Genomic DNA, 19,422 nt, shown 5'->3' with positions numbered 1-19,422 from the left:
ACACTCTGGGAGGCCGCGCGTGTTCCAGCCCCAGACTGTACTGGCAGTGACGAAGGACCAGCATCCTCACAGACGGACAACCTCAGTGGATTCATGCCAGCAGGGTTAAGACCAGCCCCACCAAACCACCTAAGGCGTCGGATCAAGTAGATGACGTCTCCGGCGAGCCAGCGCCCGGATTCAATACACCTACAGATGACGACTCAGGCGAGCCAGCGCCCGGATCCAATACACCTACACACACACAATCACTGATTAACACACAACGCCTGAAAGAGCCAAGACTCAGAAAGCCCTTTGATCCCCCGCCTGAACAACAACAAGGTACTCGAACATCCAGCAGGAACAGAAAGCCTAGAGTACCACACAATGTCTAACCTGATAAAGATAGACTCGTTTCATCCTGATAATGGAGAAAATGAAATGCCCATTGTCATCACACGACGCTTATACGGTGTCTCTCGAACCTGGGACCAGGCCAGAAGACGACTAAAGAACTGTCTTTTTTATATATTTAGGTTATTAATCATATCTACTGCATTAACCTTAGGATTTTTATTTACTATTTTGTATTGTAAACTGCAACCCTGTTCACATTTCTGCAAGCCACATTTTGCTGACAATACCTCATGCTCCACTTGGCAAGACACCCACCTAGTACACTCCTCACGTTATAACCCATATAGCTACCAGTACAGCTACTTCAATGTATTTGCAATTAGCACAAATTGATCCTGAGGATGTGCCAGATGTTACCAATGATGTTCCTGATGTGTATATTGAACATTAGGTTGTGAACTATTACATTTTATGATTTGCTTTTTATATTATGTTATTACATTTGTGATTTTTCCTTTCTATTTGAGTTATTATTTAAAAAAATAATAAAAGAGGGGAACTGTTAGGTATTTTAGTACCATGGTAGCATTTACTGGATATTGTTTTATAGTGACATTATACAGGAAAACTCTGTCATTCAATAAGGCCCCTTTGTTTTAGTTATTTTTCTCTTTGACCCAAGAATTGATGTGTGAGAATCACAGGCTGGTACAAGGTTGAAATACCACAGAGATCACTCCCTCAGCTACATTAGTTTCTTAATCTTTTAGACGCCTGTTGAAGGCCAAATGGTTTGTTTCAGATTTCACTAATGTAAGAACTCTTCGTTTTGGGCCTTGAAAATATGTCGCTGAGATAATCACAATTGTAGCTGAACTAATAAACTACACAAAGGATGCTTCTTCACCCAAGGGCAGGAAGACGCTCCCTTATCTTGGTCTGTACTGGTTTAAACTGATAATCTGCTGTCTCATGAATTTTACCCTCTATATAAACTGTTGTACTTGTGAATAAAGTTGAGTCAATTTGGGAAGACAATCTAAAGCAGTCTCTGTTTTCTTGTTCTCCCAAGCTGCTCCCGAGCTCGTACTAACACGCTGAATGGCATGCTTGAATATTACTTGAGAATATATTTGACTGTGTTACAGACTAAGGGACATTCTCTGCTGATAGGTGAAGGTACATTCTCTGCTGATAGACGTCCACGCCTCGGAGGAAGCCGATCCACGGAGTAGGCCCTGGAAACCGTTTCCTTCAATAATATTATTTTATCCAATGTTATACCCCTAACTAAAGATTGTGAATTATTATGTAGTTTTAGTTTGCATTATTCTCCTGAATTAGAAGAAGCTGATAACTATTGCATTAGTTAAACTGATTTGCATTAAAGTAGACTGCTGATTTATTGTGGATGAATGATATTGTTTTATGATGCATAATACTGCTGCAGAAAGCCATCGTCTTATTTGTCTGATTAGAAGAGAACAGAGCATGCTGGAGTTTTCTGCCCCAACTCAGCAGGAGCAGATAAACGGGGAGCCAAGGTCGTAGCTTAGGCGCCGTGTGAGAGAAAAGCATGTGAATGTTTAGGCTTTTATGATAAGGTGGAGGCACCAGAGGCTATAAGAGTTTGAGTAATGCTCCACCATTTTGAGATCTGAGGCTGTCTGCATCAGTGTCCATCTCCCACGCATGTGATCATCATCGTTTGACTCAACCCGACTGGACCAGTGTTGTTATTGTGATTTTTCTCTTGTCTCCATCCCCAGTATTTTGAACCTTAACAGTACCGATTTAAAATCCTACATGTCTTTGTTCTCAGGTTTTCACGTTCACAAACTTTGGTGTCCACGCTATTTGCCTGCCAGGCTGACAATGATTTAGATCACAGAAATCCAACAACATTTTTAAGCTGTTATTCCTGGTTTCACAGTGGAAAACTCCGGGTAACGTCCATTATCTTTGCTCCTGTATAAGACTTTCCTGAATGCTGAGGTTTGGTCTTCCACATGAAATTCAGTACTTTTGTTTCAGTTTCATTAATGATGCATTGATTTTGGACATCGATGTAATATATATGTGATACACGACAGTCTTTGAGTCCGTCCTTCTCATATATAATCCCACTGTTTTTGCACTTCAGATGATTCCAGTAATGACTGATTTAAAAAAGAAAAGTGAAATGTTTCTAATGAACTCACCACGATTCTTATTTCAAACTTCATTAAGAGCTGCTGGATCAACAGGGGTGTCCTGGATTTGTTAGTAATATGATATAGTAATATATTATTATTAGTTTTAATTATTTAGTCAAAAATCAATTCCAGACTGCTCTGAGCAACATGCTGCAGCGAGAGTCCTGACAGGGACTAGAAACAGAACATTTATTGGCTCCCTGTTTTATCCAGAATAAAAGATTCTTTTTTCTTTTGTGTCCCGTTTGGATCTATAGCCATCAGAATTGTTGTCTTAAGGCCAAGAAAGATGCCAAGAGGATTTATTTTACCAAGTGGATCATCATGGCCTTGCCATATTGGTCCATTTGATTGACCTTTATTATAATTATGAATTTATTTTATTTTCAGTTGCTACAAACGGGACAGACATGACTGTGGGATAGGACAGGGAGAAAGAATGAAAGAAAGAGAGGGAGAGAAAGAAAACCAAAGGGGAGAAGAGACGGTGAGAAGGGGGGGAAGAGAGAAAAAAAAACCAAAACTCCTGGGTCACCTGTATGGAGAAAAAAAAAACAGAAGAGAAAGCAAACAACAAAGAGCAACATAATAAGAAAAAAAAGCACCATCACAATAAACTAGCTAGCAGTAGATATCAATAGTTACTAAATAATAAACGATATTGTGCAGCACGCAAGATAGACAGCGCACAATGTGCTTTGAGGCAGCAGCCAAGAAAGCTGTAGTCCGCGTCTGTGAATACCCGTGTGTACACCTGTGTGCATACCTGCGTGGATCTGCATGCTTGTATTCCAAAGGTTTCTCCATGTAACGATCTGCTAGGGAGTGTGTGTGTGTGTGTGTGTGGGGGGGGCACAGCCCCGTCCTCCAGGGCATGAAGCAGGTATGAAGGAGATCAAAACTCGAGACATCCAGAGGCCCCCAGAACACAAGACACCAAGGAAGACCCACAGAGGGGCAGCCGCGCCACTGTCCCAGTAAGAGCTGAGGAGAGTCCCAGATGAGGGCTCATTCAGCAGCCGCAGAGCAGAAGCCAGGGGGAGTTGCAGTGACGCGCCTGTGAGCTCCGCCAGCAGCCAGCTGTGCCTGAGTGACCGAGCCCCAGGCCGAGAGGCCGGGGGCACCCCACCTCCGAAGTGCCCCAGGCTCCAGGCCCCGACAAGCGGCCGCCAAGGAGTGAGCCGGTGTGTACCCGGACGCCCACCCCCAGACACAAAGAACCACCAACGCACCGACACCTGAGGGAGTGAGGGAGTCCGCCACCGGCAGGGGAAGTGGTGGTGGGGGGAGATAGGCCTCCAAACCTTGGAGGGCCTGAGATGTCCCCAGAGAGGTGGCGTCTGATACCCAACCTGACATATAGACACAGACATACAGGCACACACAGACACAAACATCCATTCCCACCCTCATGCTCTCATATGCACTTACTCCACACTCAACCGACGTGGAGACAGACATAAAGAGACGCTGTATACACGATCACACTCCCCAAGTGTACTCTACGAACTGGGTCTAGGTACCCTTGCCCCTGGAGGGGGGAACTGCACCCAGACCCAGGTAGTGTTACCCTTTTCCCTGCGGTGGGGAGAGGCAGACCGCCCCGACTCCGCAGCAGCAGGGAGGCCCCACACCCCAGACCGCAGCCGGACGGCCAACTCCTCCTCCTAGCCCCCCCGCTCCAGCAGGCCGCAGAGGATGGGGGTGAGAGAAGACTCCAAACCTCCCTCCACCCGCTCATTGTAGTGTTGATGCATGTGTGTTCTAAGGTGTAATTAAAACCCAGGAGGGCATGGAGCTACCTGCCAGAGAGCAGCAGGTAAGCGCATAGTCCCTCCTGCTAGCCCTCAATGTCTACGTGTATTTAAAATTGAGAGGTGGGCAACGATGCCAGGGGTGAGGTGTACACCCTGATGGTAACTTGGACTCCGTGTATCGTGCCCACCCCCAAGATCCTATATGTATGTGCAATGAGGGTGTGAGTAATGTGAATGTCTAAGTTGTGGGATAAAATTGTCCATCTCCCACGCGTGTGATCATTAAAATCATCGTTTGACTTAACCCGGCCGGACCAGTGTTGTTATTGTGGTTTTTTTCTCTTGTCTCTTGTCTCCATCCCCATATTTTGAACCATAACAATACACACAGAGCATCAGTGATAGAAAGCTAGGCTAACATAGGTTAGCTACCTGTTCAAGGAGAAACATGTATAGGCCCATCTCAAGTGCCAGTGAACATCTAAATGATTCAGGGAAGACTTTGGAGAAAGTGCTGTGGGGAGATGAAACCAAATTCCAATTATGTGGCTTTAACTGACCTTTTGAAATAGGAGTGTGATGCAAAAAATAGCATCCCCGCAGTCAAGCAGAGAGATGGAAACATTATGATGTGGGCTACAGGACGACTTAGTCGGGGTTCCAAGCAGTCAGGAAATGTGACATCGTCAGACTGCAGGCCACGGATTGGCTTGTCAGTCGCGGCACTCAATGAGTCATGAGACGGTGTCTTTCACTAAAATCAAAACTGCAGTTTTTTAAAAACCCTGCAACAAGGCAAATAGCTGCACAACACCGTGGTTTCCAAGTGTGACAAAAAGCCACAGATACATCATTCACACATTCACACACTGGTGATGGCAGCTACATTGTAGCCACAGCTGCCCTGGGGCGCACTGACAGAACATTGCAGAACCTTCAGCACCTCGTATGAAAAATATTTGACTGTGTGTATGCTTTTAGCACTGTTTGGATTTGAGAAAATCTAAAATAAATCGAAATTTGCTTTTAGAAGTTGTTTTATAAAGTTCAGTGGTATATTATGCATACAATAGGACATCTATTTAGATTTACATCTTCCACAGAAAAAACTGCACATTACTGAAACTTAGTATACTGGACTTTGTTGTTGTCCCACACAGGTTCAATTTCGAGTGGTAGATGGCTCAGTGCTCAGTCAACCAAGATTTTATGATAGTGGGCACAATGAGATAGATAAGCTGCTTGTAAACAGTACTTTTATGCTCTCTTTTTCCATTTGGATAAGAAAGAAAGAACCAGGAAACAAAGGCAAACAAATAATCTGTGCCTTTATCCCAGATTCACATTATAGGAACAGCTGCTCAATGACCACTGTAGTCTTTGCTTACAGCACTTTTATCTAGATCTATGCAAAGTGATCCACTACACCTACTTTTACAGTTAAATCATTTTATGAGCACTGATGCCATTTTAATCTGAGTTTCTACTCAAATACAATCAGTAAAGAAAAACACAGTCTGTGACGTTTGTTTTGAAGGAAAAGGTATTCCCTGCAAATGTTTATCTGTGTGAGACTATTCAGAAAACAGTCATTTTGTTTTATAGGTGAGACACTTGGCCTCTTTTTTCCTTGTTCTACGTTTGTCTTTTGTCCGATTACTCTGGAACACAAGATGGAAAACTGATATTCTCATGTTAAAAATATAGAAAAAGGATTTTATCACCCATAAATGTTAACTTCTCATGCCTCTAAGCACAAGCAGGAGCAGAAGTGCCCTCTGCAGTTTGTGTGTGGAAGTGCAAAAGCTTACAGCACCTGGTTTTCCCAGGCGGTCTCCCATCCAAGTACTGACCAGGCCCGACCCTGCTTAGGTCACGATATCGGGCAAGCAGAGCTGAAGAGGAGGATGCAGGAGGCCTGTGTGTGTTCAGCAGCCTGCTGCATTGGAGTTTGCCTGGTAACAGATGACTCAAACAGCCCACACACCCGCTGGACGTGACCGCAAACATGCCCCCCTACACCTTTTACATAGCCCGGCTGCTCGAGTTCTTTTGCTGGTTTTTCCCGCGACCCCCCACCTTCTTCAAATCCAACAAAAGTGGTATCAAACGTTTATGCTACGTTTGTGCTGTAAAAATTTTTGTTTGTGCTGCTATCATTTTAAAGATATTCAAGAAAATTTCTAGAGGTCCCCAGAGGTCAACCAGCCCCCCCACATTAATTAAATCAAACAAAACTGGTGTCAATCAACTGTGCTACGCTTGTGCTGGTTTGTGCTGCTAAAATTCTCGTTTCTGCTGCTTCTGTTTTAAAGATATTAACGAAAATGTAAAGGTCAAAAGGTCTCTTCAGTATCCTTCCTGATGGCAGCAAACTGAAGACGCTGTTGAAGAGATGAGTGGAGTCACCTGTAATGAAGAGGACCTTTCGAATGAGGCAGGCACAGTAGATCTCCTGGGGAGGGAGGCAAGAGAGGACCCTGCAATCCTCTCCACTGCTCTCACTACCCGTTGTCATATTTTTCCTGCAGGACCCAGTGCAGGAGTCATACCACACAGTGATGCAGTTGGTGAGGATACTTTCAATGGTGCTCTTTAGAAGGTGCTCATAGTGGGGGTTGAATCTCTTGTCAGCAGAGTGAAGAGAATTGTTATGTGCATTATTATTCAGCCCCCTTTGGTCTGAGTGCAGTCAGTTGCCCATAGACATTGCCTGATGAGTGCTAATGACTAAATAGAGTGCACCTGTGTGTAATGTAATGTCAGTACAAATACAGCTGCTCTGTGACGGCCTCAGAGGTTGTCTCAGAGAATACTGGGAGCAGCAACACCATGAAGTCCAAAGAAACACTCTGATGGACGTGTGGACAGCAATGCTGCCTTGAACAGTACCGATGTTTCAGGGCTGGGTGACGTTGTTGGGTGGGACATCTACATCCTGACATATCAAGGTTACTTTACTTTTAGGTCAATTTGCTTTACAGAAAAATAATAGCATTTGTCATCAAGATATTTATATGACTGCACTTGCTCAGGTTTGTCTGGATTTCAAACTGTTCTAAAAGTCTTTTGATTCAAATCTGGGGCTGTGTTATTGAAAGAAGCAGAGAAATCGATGAACTGAAGTCCTTTACTCTCTACATGTTTGACAATCAGGTGAAGTAGAATCAAAAGCACGTCCTCCACTCCTCTATTGGGCTTATGTGCAATCTGCATTGAATCAAGCTGAAGTTCAGTGTCTTCCATAATCACATTTCTGATGATTTTTTCAAAGACTGAGGTGAGGGCAGCAGGCCTGAAGTCGTTTAGAACTTTTGGACGACTAGATTTAGGACCAGGAACCACAACAGCTTCTTTCCAAAGAGAGGGCATGAACGATTTATTCAGAATAACCTAAAATATGGGACTGAGTTGTCTGTGACGGTTCTCAGTCATCCAGGTCATTGTAGACTAAGGAGCTTGCAAAGAAAAGCGTCTGGACTTCTTTGAGTTGCTTGAAGACGTTTCACCTCTCATCTGAGAAGCTTCTTCAGTTCTAAGGGTCAGTTGGTGGGGAGTCCCAGATTTAAACCCAGTGGGAGTTTCCCCCCAAAGAGGGACAAAGGACCCCCTGATGATCCTCTACGTAATCACATGAGCCAAGGTGTGAAAGCGGGTGGGGGTCCTAATCAGCCAGGGTTTCGGGTGAGCTCATTGTGAAACCTGGCCCCACCCTATCATGTGATTTCCTGAGGTCAGATGGCCCAGGATGTGAGTGGGCGTTAAGGTGTCTGGGGAGGGAACTCAAAACTGGATTATAGATTATTTATATTATATATTGATATTATTTATCTGAATATTTATTTATCATAACTCTGTTTCTACACTCACTTTATATGAGTGCTTGTTGTTTCTTGTATATTTGCTGCTATGACAACTCAGTTTCCCTCCTGGATTAATAAAGTTTCTCTGATTCTGAAATACAGTGAGCCATTATATTTGTAGTTTCTAACTAACAATATAAAGGCTCAGCAACTGATAGAGCCACAGCACGTCCCACTGGCAGCTGAAGGAGCTTTTATACAAAGGACTTTGTAATTGAAGCTTTATTTATACAGGTCGGCTCATTGAGACTCAATGTCTCATTTACAAGAGAGACCTGTTCCAGACACACATATTAAAATTACAACAATAAGAGAAAAGTTTGTGTAATGTACTCAGTCACATTAAAAACGAGAACAAGTTCCCAGAGATGGTTTCACAAAAACATGTGTACGTCTTTTGAAGTCTGCAAGTGAAATCAACGGAGAGCCTTAAATCCTTCGGTTATGTTTTCCATGAAGACGGAGCAGAAAAGGAGAACGCCTTCTTCCCAAGCTCTGCATGAACTGATGGAACAGTGGATGTAATGATGTCCTGAGACTGCAGGCTGTGACTAAACTGTTTGCCTAACATGTACTCTGATGAATAGGAGGCAGTAACCCAGAAACAGATTTATAGATAAAATGATACTAATGGACCATCCTGTGTAAGACCAATGAGGACCAGTTAACCAGAGAACACAGAGTATAGTGGTGTTCTTCTGTTGTAGAGAAAGATTAAAAATATAAGACACTGGCTCAGCTATGATATTTGCAGCCAAGTGCAAGAAGGAAGGAGAACGATTGTGAGGACGAGTTTCTGGTGTTGGGGCTATTCAAAGCCTTACAAACCTCTTCTACTGTGACAGGTGTGAAGGAAAAGGTATCAGTAAGCAGGAACTACGAGCAGAGTTGTGTGCAAGAGGTTTACCATCAGATACTGTGCTGAACAAAGAGCAAGAAGCAACAAAGTGTTTGTTAAAGCAACATTTCAGTTTTGTCTGACACAGGAGTGGAGTCGATATTTAAGTGAGGAGGAAGCTCTGAGGAGTCACAGCTGGCAGAGACACTTTATAGTTTGCCAAAACCTCCTACGGTCGTTTGGACTGTCAGTCGTTAAAGTAAAAAATAGTTACATCTTGATGATGGAGGCAGTAATCCGATTACACAGCTAATGAAAACGTAGCCAATCAGCATCAGAGCCAGACTTCCTGCCCAGGCCTGGTTTCTCTCATGTAGGAGATCGGCCGGTACTGAACCAAACCAGGCCTGTCCCGACCTTTCACCCTGACCTGGCAAAAAGGGGCGTGTCTGTCCACAAAGTAGACACAACTCTCCTGTAAATGTTCCCAAACTGACATTGTCAGCCTGTTTAATACGACCCCAGTTCAAACTGATGCGGGCTCGGAGCGTGAGATTTTAGTGTTTCTCACAGCACCAACTACGCAGTGATCACTCAGGTTGTTGGAAAAACTGCAGATGTGGAAAACTTACGCAGCATATTAGTTAAAAAAGGTCAATAAGAGCAGATTTATCTGGGTGTTTAGGATCAAGGCGTGTGAGGCTTTAAATAATTTGAGTCAGTTTTAAAAACAAGCAGCGTGCCTTAAAATCATCAGACACAGAAGAAAGCCAGTCCCAATGAAAATCATCCATCTGAAAGACGTCATTAAAATGCAGCTCAGATAAAAGTTGAACCAGAGACGGTGATGTGCTGGGGGAAGCAGGTGGAGGCTGATAGCAGCCAACAACAGTCTGATTTCCAAACAGATCAATAGTTAAGGCCAAGATTTCAAATGGCTGAGGTGCAGATGGAGAGAACAAGACTTGAGCAGCAAGACAGAGCTTCACATACACTTCCAGACCTCCGCCTTTTCTGGGACAGTCTGAGAGCTAAATGTTAAATCCATCAGTTGCTACGTTTTTATCCAGTAAAGATTTGGAAAGTCTCAGAAACAACAACGATACCAGCACCGCTTGAACAGGCCCAGATTCCAATCATATCCATGTTAGGAAGCACACGACGTGATGCACGTGTAACCCAGACAGTTTTTAACATCTGCTGGTGTTTCACATTCAGCCAGAGGCCCAGGGTTAGGTTGGATACCAGACAATAATAAAAGCATCATTATTAGACTCTAGAGCTCGTTTATAGCTGACACCACATGTAGAGTTTAAGTTCACACAGAGACTATGACATTTTTCTAAAACCAGCAAACAATAAACAAGAAATGTAACAAGAGTTTCAGAAGAAGCTGTTTTACAGAGAAATGATTCCCTGAAGACAAAATTATTATTATCATCTTTATTTCTCCAGGTGAAAATTTAATTGAGATTAAAAATGTTGTTTTCAAGAGAGACCTGGCATCATGGCAGAAAGAGTCGGAAATACATCATAATTCAAACAAATACAAAATAGGAGAAACATCCTACATAAACTTCATAAAGTTTCATTAACAGACTTTGAACAATGGACTTCAAACTTCCCCCCAAAACAACAGAAACACATTTGAAGATAATGAATGACATTTATCCCTCTAAAGAAGGACTTAGACTACGATTTAATATGAATGAGAACATGTTCATAAATGGATGCAACCAAAGATTTCATCAATCCCTGATTTAGAGACAACAGAACGTTTGGTTTGATTTCACAAGATAAGAATGACGACTGAGTTGGAAGATTGTTTTACGTTTAGTCAAATCTTTCATACATAGAGTCGGATTACAAAATCATCCCCTAAATTTGTTGTTTTATTCAAGGAATTGAAATTATGGAGAAAATCTGTGAAATGACTTAAAGAAAACAAACCACAAAAACTCTATGATGCTCTAAACCCCCTGGTTTAGGTCGGCAACCTTTCTGATGATGAGTGCATCTAACATTTCCTCAGAAGTCAATGTGCCATATGATTGCATTAGCAATAAATTACACACTATATAGAACCACTTCATAGGATTATATTTGTGCGCAGATGTTTTCAGCTATCAACGAATATTTATCAGCTATTTTGAAACAAAGAAAGACTTTTTATCCATAACAGCAAATGAACTGTACAACAGAAAATACAAATGCTATTTATGGTCTCCTCACAACAATGATAAGAAAAATAAACTGGGCCAATATGTCATGTTTCTTAATACAGAGACACACATGTTAATGTGATCTCTGGTCTCCTCTGAGTGGGAGTTATTATAACTGACTGTAAAAAGTCAGCACAAGGAAAATAAACTGCACCTAAACTTGGTTTATATCTGACCCAGACAGACTGCAGGTCATAACTTCTTACCTGAAGTTCAGTTCACCTGACACTCGGACCGGCGGCCGCCTCAGGTCTCTGCTCCTCCTGCCTCCCCTTTCCCTCATCCACCTGCTGCCTCTGTGGAAGCTCCGCCATAGCCACCACCAAACAACTGACTTATTTTTACACATCGACCAGCATCCGGCCAATCCGCCATCTTTCATTGTTTATACCGTTAGAAAAAAATAAAAAAACATCATCGGCCCATTAAAAACGAAAAATCACCATCAGTATGCCCGATGGCCAGTCCAGCTATGGTCGTGCCATCAGTTAACCCTTCGCTTGCCAGCTGTGACACGCGTGCCCAGGGTTGCTGACCCCTGCTCTAAAGCATCTGATTTGGATTCCTGAGATCAAATATATTTTCCTTTGTGTTTGTTTTCTTCCCATTTGTGGCTTTAATGTAGTGTTACATCCTGTTTGTTTGCTTCCATCTGTATACATGTCCAGATTCACTGTTATGTTTCTATTCTTACATTGCTGTGTGATCACTGTTCCCTCTGCTGACTGATGTGACCTTTTGTATCTCACACTGATACTTGTCATATTTGTATCTGCGCCTAAAAGATAAAAAGTTTTCCATGCTAAAACACAGCTCCACCTCCTGCAGTTCTCCCTCTGAACCACTAGATGTCTCTGTTATCTAAATGAAGACGTGCAGCACAGCAACCACAGCAGCGCTCAGATCACACGTGTCCTGTTATTATGTATAAAAGCATGAAACAGGTGAGACAGGTGGGATCAATATTAATGTTGTGGAAATATATGAAAAAGCAACAGAAGAGTGAAAACATTTCGTGTTTCTAGAAAGATCTTTCAGCTCACAGCTGCTCACAGACTGTATTTACAAGTGACAAACTGCAACTCTACAGTACATCTACAGTATATATCAAATATATTCTGTATTCAAATCTATTGAGTGATGTTTGAAAGTCTTTCCAGGTGAGTTTGATCCAGGAGGGTCTGAAGCCAGAGTCAGACAGAGACTGTGCAGAGACTGTAGAAGGACAGAGCAGCAGCAGAGCAGTCCAGATACACTGATGATCCTCTGTCAGATCCAGAGGGACACACAGGGATGATGCTGGACTCTACATTGTGTCTGACAGTGGAGCTGTTCTCAGAGCAGTTCACTCTGCAGCACTGACAGTCATCTGCACTTCTTCTCATTCCTCTGTCAGTCACTGCTGGATGAAGCTCTCCTCTCCACCTCCCAGTAACATGGCCCAGTCAGAGCGTCTCTACACACAAGCTGCTGCTGCTTCAACCTCTCTGGATCATCAGGACACAGCTCCTCCTCTCTCAGCACACACACCGTCCTGTTTACCATCATAGCCTCCACCTGCAGAGAGAAGAAGGAAGAGCAGAGGAGATAAACGCGTGTTTCCAGAGACTCTTCATCAGCTGTCAGTCAGTGATGCAGCACATCCAGTATAAAGAGCAGCAGGGACTTCAGTGCTGGGACTGTACTAGGACTCATTGTTGCTTCACTTTTTCTAATCTTTGGATTTTTATTGAAGTTGATGAAAATGTTTTTCCCTCCTAGTTTGAGTTTGGACTTTCATTCATTAGAAGAACCTTGGTGTGTCCACTCTGAGCTCTGTAGGAACCCCAACAACAAGCCCAACAATCCAGATGGACGGTTCCAGCTGTTAACTGGAGGAATTCCATCCAAACATCTGCTCTCACTAAATTCTTCCTCACCTACAGACTGTGTTCTTCACTGCTTTAAACTTGGAAATGAATGCAGTCATTGGTCTGCGTGCTGCTTTGTTCAGAGAGCTGATTGGCTGTTGACAGCGTTTGATCAGAGCGTGTCAGCCGTTACCATGGTGACCATAAAGGTCAGAAACAGGAAGTGTTTGTGTCCAATCCTGAAGCCTGTCACCATTCTCCTCTCACAGCTTCACTGAGAAGCTGCAGCTTTACAGGAAACACTGGATCTTTGTTTCATACTGACTGTGTTTAGTACAATACTGCTGACAGCACCACCCACTCAATCCATCACTCTACTGACCACAGAGTCTCCAGTCTGTAGTCTGGACTCTGCTGAAGATCAGACAGCTGCTTCACATCTGGATGCTTCAGGTTGTTCCAGCTCAGGTCCAGCACTCTCAGATGGGAGGGGTTGGACTTCAGTGCTGCTGCCAGATAATCACAGCTGATCTCTGACAAACCACAGCTCCTCAATCTGTATAAAGAATGAAAGATGTAAGTTTATTAGACAAAGTGCTTGAAATCATTCAGTGTTTCATCATCTGTTCAGAGCTGAAGAAGGTTCAGAATGTAGAAGTTTAGAAAATGGAAACTCCAAACAGCTGAAGCCAACAGGAAGCAGCTTCAAACAGGAAACTGTGCAGAGTTTCAGACTATATGTCCTGATGCAGCCAGTTGGATTTTGGAGATTTGAATCTCTGTTCTGTGACTAAGTCCTTGAATCATTTCTTCCAGTTGGTCCAACAAGACAGACTAAGTGTTGGACATGTGTTGTGGCTCCATTAGGGGAGCTTCTAAATGTGATGTGATGGCCCCTCTCGGTCTGTCAGGTCACAGCACTGAAGAGAGCTCAAACTGGGCACACAGTTGTTCCAGTCTGGACCAAAGACTCTATACTGGGACTGAGGGACTGCTTTGACTGCACCCACTGGGACTTTTTAAAGGCTCATGTTCTCACTTAGATCATCAATTTCTACTTACATTTCTTTCTGGGAAAAATGGGGATTACTTTGGAAACAGGAAGTATTTTCCCCAGTAAGCAGCCCTGGATTAGTAAATCACTCCAAAATGTTCTCAGGCAGAAGAAGCTGTCTTGTTATGAGGGAGAGAAGAAAAAGATTGAGGCACAGAAACTTGTTGAAAGAGAGATAAAGCAGCTAAAATCAGGTGTAAAAGTAAAGCAGAGGATGAGCTGAATAAAGGACACTCAAGGCTGGCTTGGAAAGGAATGAAGTCCATGGTGGGGATGCAGAACAAGGAGCAAAGATGAATGTGATGCTGAATCAGCAGAAGACTTGGACTCATTTGATTCCAGCTTTGATATCATTGATTTCAATGAAGAGCTTTGTGATTGTAGCAAAGGGCTGGTAGCTCTGAGAGTCCCACTGATGAGGTGTTTGTGTGGAAATCTCTTAGTGGGAGCAAAGAGAGAAAAAGCCCTGGTCCTGATGCTGTGGGAGGGAAATGATTGAAGTGTGCTGTGAGGAACTGACTGGGAGATCTTCACACATTTTCCAGTCCTCCTTGGAACAACAGGAAGTTCCCAGCATATGGAAACAAAGGTTAAGTGTCCTATGGCACTCAGTGATGATGGTGCTGTGGCCCCACCACCTCCACCTCTTTGTAAAGGAACTAACTGTAATCTGAAGCTTCAAATGGGACTAAGACTTCCTCCACTAGGTGGCAGTGTCTGATGAGAAAGTGTTAGTGGAGCTGGCCTGGAGTCAGAAACAGGAAGATGCAGGATTTGGGCTGAAATGGGGAAAAGTGGTTCGCACTAGTGCCTTAAAGCAAGAAGGTTGTAGGTTGAAGCTTGTTGGCCTTTCTGTGGAGGTTGGATGTTCTCCCACAGTCCAATGAAATGCTGCTTAGGTTCATTGGTGCTTCTAAATTGGCTGTAGGTGTGGATGTGAGAGAGTGCTTCTCTGTCTCTCTCTGTTGGCCCTGTGATGGACTGCTCACCTGTGCAGGTGGACCACGCCTCTTGCCCTATGACAGCTAGGGCACAGGCTGCAGCCCTGTGAGCCTAAGCTGAATAAACAGTTAGCAAAAATGATCCATAGATGGCCTGAAATCCCCCAGTTAGCAGTTTGGTAGATAGCTATGACATGCTAATCCCATCCAGCAGCTGTATTCTACCTGTAAGCTGATCCCTGCTGAGCCAAAGCACTTTTTCATATACAAATTACAACCTTTAATAGAAACCTATTGGTCAGCATCTTATTAGCCTGCTGTTAGCTTCATTCCACAGAAAACTGAGAGAAACTAACAGAGTTGATAAAGAATAAAGAGAAATGTGCTGATTTAAAGCCTTTGAAGTGCTTCAGATGATCTCTGTCCACTTCTGTCCACTCATTCATTCATGTAAGCTTTCTAATGCAGCTTTGATCTTCACAGTCTGCTTCATGAAACTCATTCTAACCCTGAATGTCAGAGTGTTCCTCCTTCTCTTTCCCATCATTCATGCTGGCAGTGGAGGAGATTTGGATGTTGGACTGTGTTTTGGATGATGTGTGTATGTTTGTGTTGGACTGCTGTCTGTAAAGCAAACACACATTTTGCTTTGGATTTCAGTGTCAGACAGACTTTAAGGTGGAATGAAGAGTTGGAGAGTTTCACAGTGAATTATCCAGTGGAGGATTTTTCTTCTTCTTTGAAGGTTTGAAATGTGAACATTGTTCTGCTGCAGTCAATGGACTAAACCAGAGAAGAAGAAAACAGACTTTACCATGAAGATCCTCAGTGTGGATCAGTATAATATCAGCCTGATGTCTGCAGTTTAGTGTCAGCACAACTTTCACATCATATTCATCTCAGCACAACTAAAACATGCTGACTGACCTCAGAGTTTCAAGTCCACATCCTGGACTCTCCAGGAAACCACACAGATGCTTCACTCCTGAATCCTGCAGCTTTTTGTTGCAGCTCAGGTCCAGCTGTCTCAGATGGGAGGGGTTGGACTTCAGTGCTGCTGCCAGATAATCACAGCTGATCTCTGACAAACCACAGTCCCACAATCTGTATAAAGAATGAAAGATGTAAGTTTATTAGACAAAGTGTGAGCTTGAAATCATTCAGTGTTTCATCATCTGTTCAGAGCTGAAGAAGGTTCAGAATGTAGAAGTTTAGAAAATGGAAACTCCAAACAGCTGACAGAGTTCATACGCCTTTGTCAGGGTCAAATTCAAGCAAGACCATGTGAAAATGAAAACACATCATCCTAGGTGAACTTAAACACCTTTGTTCCCCTTTTGTTAAGACATAGAAAAGTACACCACACAAAAATACTGCAAAAGGAAACGGTCGCCTTATATACATAGTGTATAAACTCAAAATGCACATTTCACTTCAAATTAAGATTAAGGCTTTGAACAGATCACATAGTTCAGTTCAACATATAAGACTTTAAGAATGCACAAGCATCTACTTAAAATCTATTTAATTTATCATCCATGATATTATTTTGTACAATTCCAATGTATTTTGTTCATCTCCCTTAAATAAACAGGCAGTCTTAAAGTATGAAATATTCATATACAAACACATATAAATGTGTGTACTGTCTCAGTGGCTGATAGTACCCCACAGGCCTCAGTGTGAGCTTGAAGACATTTATAATGTTTAAGTAGTTTAATGTGCAGGTGCTGACGATAAACACATTTTGAATGAAAGCCGGGGAACTTTGGTAGCACAGAAACAAGTGGCTATTCTTTGTGACTATATGGATCACTCACAATACCATTATTTCACACAAAGGCACCAAATTAATACTCAAAAAAGCTGCAGCAATACACACAAATATAAACAGTACTTGGTGACTGTTAAGTCTAATTGTTGAATGTTGCCATTGTGTTTCTTAAATTTGTACAGTCTTAGTTCAAGCAGTAGGATCAAAGCCATCCCTTTGATCCTGACCACCTTTCCAACCACTCTGTGCTGGGGGAGGTTTTATTGTAGATACATCCTATCTGGAAGATCTGTTTCTTTTGATGTAAACTTCCTGGGTTTACGACCCTTTGGTCAGCAGGAGGTCTGACACACACACACACACACACACACACACACACACACACACACACACACACACACACACACACACACTCTTACAGAAGTTCACACATATACATAAAATGCTTTGTCTTAGAACAAAGGGGGCGTGGCTTTGTTCTGACGTGTTTTGTGTGAACTGTCTCCCAATAAAAGGTAGCAGCAGGAGGTCAGATCTGTGGTCATTTTCGTGGTGGACACAGACGAGGCCTCCCTTTCGCAAATAATTGATCGATCGACTGTCTTGTTTTCTTCATGATGAATAAGTCTCTAGAATTAGCGGGGCTTGTGGAAACACAGACCCAACAGTGACAACTTTGCTTTTAGCCTTTAACCCTTCTTGACTACTTTTGATGTGGCCTCTATATTTTACCTTTAAAAACAGTTTATCTTGCCAATCTGTTATTTTCTCATTTTGACCAACTGTATCAGCACAATTTATCTAAATTCAGACAAAATTTAAAATACAAGTAGAAAGTGATATTTTGACTGTAAAAACCACACACATGTTTAACGAATCATCTTCATAACTTGAAATGCAAATAGAGATTGTACATTTTTAAAAATACGCACATGTTTTGCAAACAACAAAGTTATATGGTACTATTTACCAAAAAATGCAGCCAAGGCTCAGACGTTTTTCATATAATCATTTCAAACTATTTACAGAACAATCAGGTGTCAAACAATAGTTTGTGTCACTCTAACACATATGAGAACAGCACAGGGATAAACCTGCAGGTCTGACAGCAGGTGTGTCACTCAGCGTTTACACTGCAATCTGCCTTTGTTGGCTTTAAGGCAGCAACTGTGACGATCACTAGTAGAACTGACACACAAAACAAAACAACAGCTACACACTAAATACACAAGACAACAAACTAACTTGAGACCAAACACGGTAAACGTCACAAATCTCTCACGTATCAAAACTCTCTCTCTCTTTCGCTCACTCGCTCTCTCTTGCCGGTCACTCCTAAAACTTCCCCCTTTTGCTAAACAACCAAATGTCATGTTTCCATATCATTTTTGATTGGTCGACATGGTACATTTTCCCACCTATAGGGCTTTGGAGCGTGATGTCACAGGAGATGGGCCATGCCCCCTTCCGCCATGACAGTAGGCCAGCCAAAGGATACCATTTCAGCTATGGATCGTACGTGTTGTGTTGTCGGTTGCAACGTTAGATCACACGATCGTGAAGGCAAGAAGCTGGATAACGGGCTCTCTTTTCATCGTTTTCCATCCTGGAGGCAACGTGAGGGATCCCATGTATCCGATATTACTAAACAAAGACGTCAGGCTTGGATTGCAGCGGTGAGACGAGCGGATATCGAGTTCTCTGCAATCCCCAGCTTTTTGTTGGTTTGCTCACGGCATTTTCTTTCCGGTGAGTTCTAAATTAATTCATATCACTCTTGAAAGGCTTTTAGTGTGATTTTCAACGTGCTGAGGTCATAGATAATGAGATAAAACATGCTAATGTGTGATGCTGCAGAACCACATCATGTCGACTGAGTAGCTTATGATTTGGCATCATTGCAGGCAAACCAGCATATGAAATGGATGTAACAAATCCAGACTGGGAACCAACACTGCACATGGGGCATGACGACATACCTGTATCAGACTCGGACCGGCACTCAAGGCGTACGCAACGGAAGCGAAAAAGAGCACCCATCGGATGTAAACAACCCCCCCCCCCCCCCTCTAAAAACATACTAAATTGCTATCACTGTACACTAATCCGCACATAACTTCCAGATGAATCACACACCTGTCATTGGAATATTGGTGTACATTTACCTTATGTCTAATTTTATCTTACAGGCTTTCGTTATGCAGCTGCAGAGTCTGAAGGTGTGCCCCGTGCAGAAGTGATTGATGAAGATCTGACAGAAGACCAACAGCAAAATCACAATGTCATGGAGGCAGTGGACAGCAGTTGTGTTGGACAAGTGGAGGTTGAGGTACCAGCTGCAAATGTGGATATACTGAAGAAATGTAAACCTTTTAAAATGATGACAGATTACAAACTCTCAGCTGTGTCTGTAATCAAACCTCTGTAACTTTGCTTCACTTCAGCAGCATCAGCTCATGTTCACATGTTGATTCATGGTTTGCTTCAGTTTTTGATGGACTGCAGAATATTTTGAAGGTTATCTGCTATAAAAAGCCAGAACAGGAAAATCTGCTTCATGTGTTTCTGTTTGATCCTCAGTGACTTTGA

General features: G+C 42.8%; 1 protein-coding gene and 1 long non-coding RNA gene across 2 annotated transcripts in view; both read right to left on the bottom strand.

The window, feature by feature from the left end:
* Window positions 1–19,422, bottom strand: part of LOC143416820 (protein NLRC3-like) — a 78,086-nt gene that overhangs the window by 50,211 nt on the left and 8,453 nt on the right. The window lies entirely within an intron of this gene.
* On the bottom strand, window positions 10,421–13,872 carry LOC106676025 (uncharacterized). The gene is made up of 2 exons (XR_013097085.1): window positions 13,447–13,872; window positions 10,421–12,771 (listed from the first exon to the last, which is right to left on the bottom strand). It is a non-coding gene; the product is annotated as an uncharacterized LOC106676025 (long non-coding RNA).

The sequence above is a fragment of the Maylandia zebra genome, linkage group LG3, assembly GCF_041146795.1.
Source record: "Maylandia zebra isolate NMK-2024a linkage group LG3, Mzebra_GT3a, whole genome shotgun sequence".
Lineage (NCBI taxonomy): Eukaryota > Metazoa > Chordata > Actinopteri > Cichliformes > Cichlidae > Maylandia > Maylandia zebra.
Note: the sequence above shows the minus strand (reverse complement) of the source record. Positions and strands in the feature narration are given on the sequence as shown.